The 5,920-nt window shown below is 35.5% G+C and overlaps 1 long non-coding RNA gene across 5 annotated transcripts; it reads left to right on the forward strand.

Moving 5' to 3' along the window:
- The first annotated feature begins 1,127 nt into the window (after nt 1-1,127).
- LOC135768784 (uncharacterized) lies at nt 1,128-4,490 on the forward strand. Of its 5 annotated transcripts, none has more exons than XR_012337854.1 (6): nt 1,128-2,256; nt 2,555-2,639; nt 2,714-2,777; nt 2,928-2,978; nt 3,313-3,380; nt 3,508-4,490. It is a non-coding gene; the product is annotated as an uncharacterized lncRNA (long non-coding RNA). The 5 variants fall into 5 exon arrangements; XR_012337853.1 differs by having other exon boundaries at nt 2,731-2,777; XR_012337856.1 differs by having other exon boundaries at nt 2,574-2,639.
- Nucleotides 4,491-5,920: the final 1,430 nt, after the last annotated feature.

The raw sequence follows: 5,920 nt of genomic DNA on the forward strand, positions 1-5,920 counted from the left end.
TAATTCGCCAAGAGAAAACCTCTGCCGGTTCACTTTAAAACAACAGATATCCTCTGTGATGTCTGACATGCCACCCGTGTTGTGAGAATACTGGGATCAAAGTTTGCTTTTAAGGACTCTTGCTTCGTTTCCCAGTGATCTCATCAGGAAGGAGGTCACACACGACGCATATGGTTTGGAGTAGTGTTAAAAAAAATCATGCTTTGAAAATGCTTATAATTTGATTTATGTTATTAAAATCAATGCACATATATTTGCATCAGTTACTGTACCTTCTTTGTCTTTGCATTATTGCATAAAGGTCAGTAGATTTGTATCTTTAAAATAGTTATTTAATGCATTTGTTAGATATATAAATGTTGTTTTGACTTCCCATAAATCTATTGTTACTTTTTGTGTATTTCTTTTTTCATTGTCTTGAAGACTTCACGTGTTGTTGGTGATGTGACAATAAAAGTGATTGGAGTGTTTTGAGTTGATTATTGATACATTAACCCCTTACTGACCTCTCCTGATAGATAATCCTGTCTGTAAGGACTCTGCTGGCCTTGCAGTGTTTACCTGTGATGATATAAAGATGATGTATTATATATTCAATAAAAAATAATTGTAAAGTACCAGATCATTTTTAGACCTTGACTGAATTTCTTCTGCTAACATGCTTAATAAAAAATTGTTGGTTTTATGTTGGTTGTTATTGTTATTATAAAAAAAATGTTTAATGTATAATTTTTATAATTATACATATATAAAGCAATGTTGCTTTCAGTGTTGTGTGTGGGCAAAAAAATCTCTCTACTTTATGGATTTTACTATAAACACATGAAATAGGGAAAAAGCTTTATCAGTTAATCACTTAGACGCTCTAAAAAACGTGTTTAATTGGAAAGTTATCAAATAACTCAAGACACACAATCCTTCCTGAAAGCACTTATTGATTTCAGGTTCACAGTATTATTGCACAAATGTCAGAGAGTTTCCCATCAGCAGCCGTCAACGTTCGCTCAGACAATGATTGATGCATTACAAAGTGAATGATCATTGATCATTACTCAATCATGGCATTTAAAAACTCTGTCTGAACAGCTCATAAGTCTTCTGATTTCACCACCGTCACACTGACCCAGATAGCAGACGGACTCGGCCCGAATGTGGCCTCATGATGGCACTGCTGGCGTGCTGCCGGCAACGGCATGCAACATGTCAGCCAAGTATGGGCCAGGTGTGGCAATGATGGCACTGGATCCATGATGGCAGATAAAATTTGGGCCAGTTGTGATTGGGAGGTATGTGGCCCAGATCAGTGTAGTGACTCTGGCCCAGATCAGTCTAGTGATTGTAAGCCACATTTAAAATACTGATTTATAATAAATAATTAGAAGAATTGAAGGATTTTCAGGCTATCTTAATCTTAATGTTAATTTAACCTTTATTAAGTAAAATAGTTTTGTATTAAAAGAAACTAATATATTTGGACAATAATGTTTGTCTACATTTCAATCACATAAACTTGCCTTCAGATCATGGGTCAAGATTATTTTGTTCAAATGACCCTGAACTTCCAAAAGTTTTTCTTTCTGAATTTAAAAGTTTCTATAACGTTGCTTTGAGAAGCACCATGGATCGTTTCTATTTAAACTTGCTTTTGCGCGATTTTCATTGTAGCAGGAGTTTATTCCTGCTGAAGATTTCTGACTTCAATGACTAAACTATCATTGTGTACAATCAGATGTTAGATACTGCAGAAATAAACGTTACTGTGCTGAAGATTTCTGACTTCAATGACTAAGTAAAACTATCATTGTGTACAATCAAATGTTAGATACTGCAGAAATAAACAAAATGTATTGTTAACCTTCGCGTTACGTTAAGGATGCGCAGTTTATTTATGAAGTGCAACAAGAACCTACACGCGGATGACATCAAAGTACTGCGAGAGCGACTCGAAAGATCATGGGCAGGATTCTGATTTCAAATCACTCTCGCGGTATTTTAACGTCATCCGTTTCTCCAGTTCCTACAACTCAGCATTACGTTGAACACCTTGTCAAAAATGATTGAGATGGCCAATCAAATCAAAAAAGGCGAGTGCCACTGGCCAATCACATAACAGAAGACGTGCTTTCCTGTTAACGGAAGCCGAGCGGCGGCCAATCAAATTAACCAATAGGCGGGGTTACCGTCGGGGTAGCAGTTACACCGCGTCAATCAATCATAACGGACACACAGATTTCAAAGGCAGCAGGATGAAAGATAGTAAGTACCTGAACTTAAATATTTAAACTTTTACAATCATAAAAATGTTTTTGTTTAAATGTCTTACAAACGTATAAAGGATTGCAAACGTTTACGTGATTCATAACGTAATGTGTGACAATTAACGTTATATTGATATTAAATTAGCTGTTTTCTATCAGGTTAAGAATAACTGTGATCATATTATAATGAAGTAATCGAATTTGGTTATCTGGTCTTCCTGATGTTAGAACATTTATATAAAAAACATATTTAAAAATGTATTTCTGTAACGTTTAATTTCCTTTTTTGATGAAAGTGTGTCTGTGTTCATCAAGACATGAAGACTCTGGAGTGGGACAAGAGGAGGATGATGGGGTGTATATTCAAATAGACACATTAAGGTAAATTAAATATTGAGGCTCATGTTTGCATCTTTGTGTTTATTATCAAAAGATTGCTCTATATGGCTAAATAGTCACATTGTGATTTCAGTGAAAGCAGATAAATACAGAGGGCTGGACAGTGGTTTCATTCATTAGGTGAGTAAGAACTGACCATAGCCTAACATTACTTTAGTTACACGAATTGCATTGTTGAATACAAAGGAAAATGGTAAAAATACAAATATTTTGAATATATGGAATACTGTGAAATTATTTTCTGTTAATCATCTGCTGTGTTTGCTTCAGGTAAAGAGGTGGGACAAGGATGCTGACAGGACAGGAGGAGGTGACATTCAGGTTAGTGACAGTACATCAGGGCCACCATTTAATTTAATGTTAATTTAATTGCTTCCAAAATCAATACTTGACAAATCTTTAGAATTATATCTGCAAAGCTGAATTTCTCATAGGTGGATAAAGTATGACAGCAATTGTGAAGACCTTAGACGTGCAGTATATGGTTCTTCTCTCTTTCATTTATATTGATTTGACTAAATTTTCTTGTTAACTAATAATGGGGATATTCCTAATATAATATATTTTAAATACATGCTTAGAACATATCTCATTTGCTTTGTATCTAAATGAAAAGTACCTCTTTAAGGTCTAAGCTATGTTTCATTTTATTTAGACATTCAACGCAGCCATTTTCATCCAAAGCAACTTGAGGAAGAAAACAGAAGCAGTTCATCCTAAAAGGTTTATCTTCTAATTGTTTATCTAACTGTTTGTTTTAAAGTATACCATTATGCTTTTAATAACTTTATTATATGGCTTTTGCTTCATAACAATTATTGATTTGCATCTGTTTTCTTTTATATAACAGTGGGCTGCTGTAATGTTTACATCTATGGAAAGAGGAGCTGAGAAGAAAAGAGAGGCTGGAAAGCAGTACTTCTTGTTGAGGACAATCCTGAATAGGAACACTTTCTCATACACATAGATTATTATTAGTGCTTGATTGTTTGTTTCATTTTTATGAATTGTATTGTTTTAATTTTTCGTTTTATTTGAAATTACCTAAGTTAGATTCATGCTAATACTTTAACTGGACCTTGTATCTTTGCTGGCTGGCTGGCTGTAGAGTTGGTTTCACATACACATGAAGTTTCTAATTAACTAACTTTTAAGTTCAGTTTGGTTTAAACTTGTATTTACCCATGGTAATTCATTTAAATTTCTATTCATGCTTATATATTAATTTCAATGAACTTCTGTATTTGTGTATAGCTGGCAATTTGGGCAAGCTACGTTTAACACACAAATGTAACTGTCACAAAGGTTTTTTTTATTATCAGTTTGTTCTAAACTTTTGTTTGTTTACTAAGGATGAAATTGCTTTGTAATTTAAGTTGTTGGTAGATTCATGCCAATAATGTATTTGAACAAACTAGTATTTTTGTTTATTGCTGGCAGTTTATACTAGAAGAGTTTTAACACATACAATGTTGTAGTGTTATTGACTTATGTGCTATTGATTAATAAAAAGGCAAACAATTTGAAAGTAATTTTTCGTGTGATTTATTTATTAATATAATTTGGGCAAGATTAGGCTGAGTTATGGCTCAGTTTTGGAAGTTCTGGTTAAATGCTGGTTTTAATATGGTTGACCTATGGCTGAGAACTGGTACCGATGTTATAACCTGTTCTGGCCCAGGTTTGGGCCAATTATGGGCTATTTTCTGTCAGAGACATGGGCCAGTTGTGGCCCATGTGTGGCCTTTGTCCGTAATTCAGAACTGGGCCACTGTAGGGCCGTCATTCTTCGTTGTATGTGGGCCGAGGAAAAACTGGTTGTGTGGGCCGGAGCTGGGCCGGAACAAAATTGCTATCTGGGGAATTCATAAAAACAACTTCCACCAGACAGGCAAATATGTCCTGTTGCTTTGTCAGTATGCTGTTGGTTATATAAAAAGGCCCAAAAGTCAGTTTTAATTTGTCCAGCTTCTGTATCAAGCTGATATCTTACAAGCTGAATTCATACATTTTTCAAATGTCTTTTCAAAATCGTGAATGCAATATGAATGCTCACCGAAGTATAAAGCAAGTGAATGCAAACAAAGTCATGCTACAGTTCACTAAAGATATTTCATGCTGCAAAGTTTAAAGGATGAATTTAAAGCTAAAAGGTTTCATTGTGCCATGCTGTATATTTCTGTCTGTACTCGATCAGATATGCTTGTTTGTACCTGCTGGGCCTATAATTTGGTCCTGCTAGACCTGGCACTGCTGCGAGTGTAAATTGGAGATGATTTTGGACTCGGCACCTAAATGTCAGCTATCCCCTACTGATCATTAGTGAAGTGTTATGGAAAGCTGGTTCATGATTTTCTTTTATAAACTGAGGAGTGTCCTTTGCATAAATGGGCTACATCAAAATACAATCTGTAATAGCAATGGATTTTTTCCTGAGGTCCATTTATAATGTTAGTTAAGGTTTTCAGTGCTATACTTTTGCATCCTTGCGATTTATTGTTGTACTTTTCACATAGGTTACATGTCTTATTTTGTCCTTAATTATTGAAGGACTGAACCAGTGGCGGCTGGTGACTGCTCATCAGAGGGGCAAAATTTCAAAATAAGTGTTTGGAGTGTCATGTGTGTTGCTTGCGTTTTCAAAATATGTGTTTGTTGCGTCATGTGAACCCTGTGCATAATTTTTTTTTATCAAAATAAGTCCCTGCTGCACACGCGTCAAAACCGTTTATGATAAAAGAGATGCTCACGTCCACAAAATCCCTTAACAGTAAACTCTGATTATGCATGAGATGATGCGAGTATCTGGCAAACATGAGCGTCTCTTTTATCATAAACCCTTTAGACGCGTCTGCAGTAGGCACTTATTTTGACTAGGGATGCACCGAATCCAGATTTTTTTGGCTCGTCCGAATACCGAATCCACTGTTTAAGATTCGGGCGAATCCGAAACGGAATACCGAATCCTAATCGCATCCTTATTCCATTAACACAGTAAAACACATTAATGAACTAAAAAACGCCCACAGCAGTGTATTTTTCATTTTGTTTGATTTTTACTGTAAAAAAAAATGATAGGCAACATTATGCCAGGATGACAAGTGGGAAAAACTATTGACAATTACCATAAGCCTATGCATAATGAAAGCGATGCGGTGTGATGCGCTAGTTCTTTCCAGGTGCGTCCACAAAATGTGAACCGCCCCTAAGGCTCACCAAAAAAATGCTTATCTCCACGTCAGCACCTGATGTGTGTAAACTGC

The sequence above is a fragment of the Paramisgurnus dabryanus genome, chromosome 11, assembly GCF_030506205.2.
Source record: "Paramisgurnus dabryanus chromosome 11, PD_genome_1.1, whole genome shotgun sequence".
Lineage (NCBI taxonomy): Eukaryota > Metazoa > Chordata > Actinopteri > Cypriniformes > Cobitidae > Paramisgurnus > Paramisgurnus dabryanus.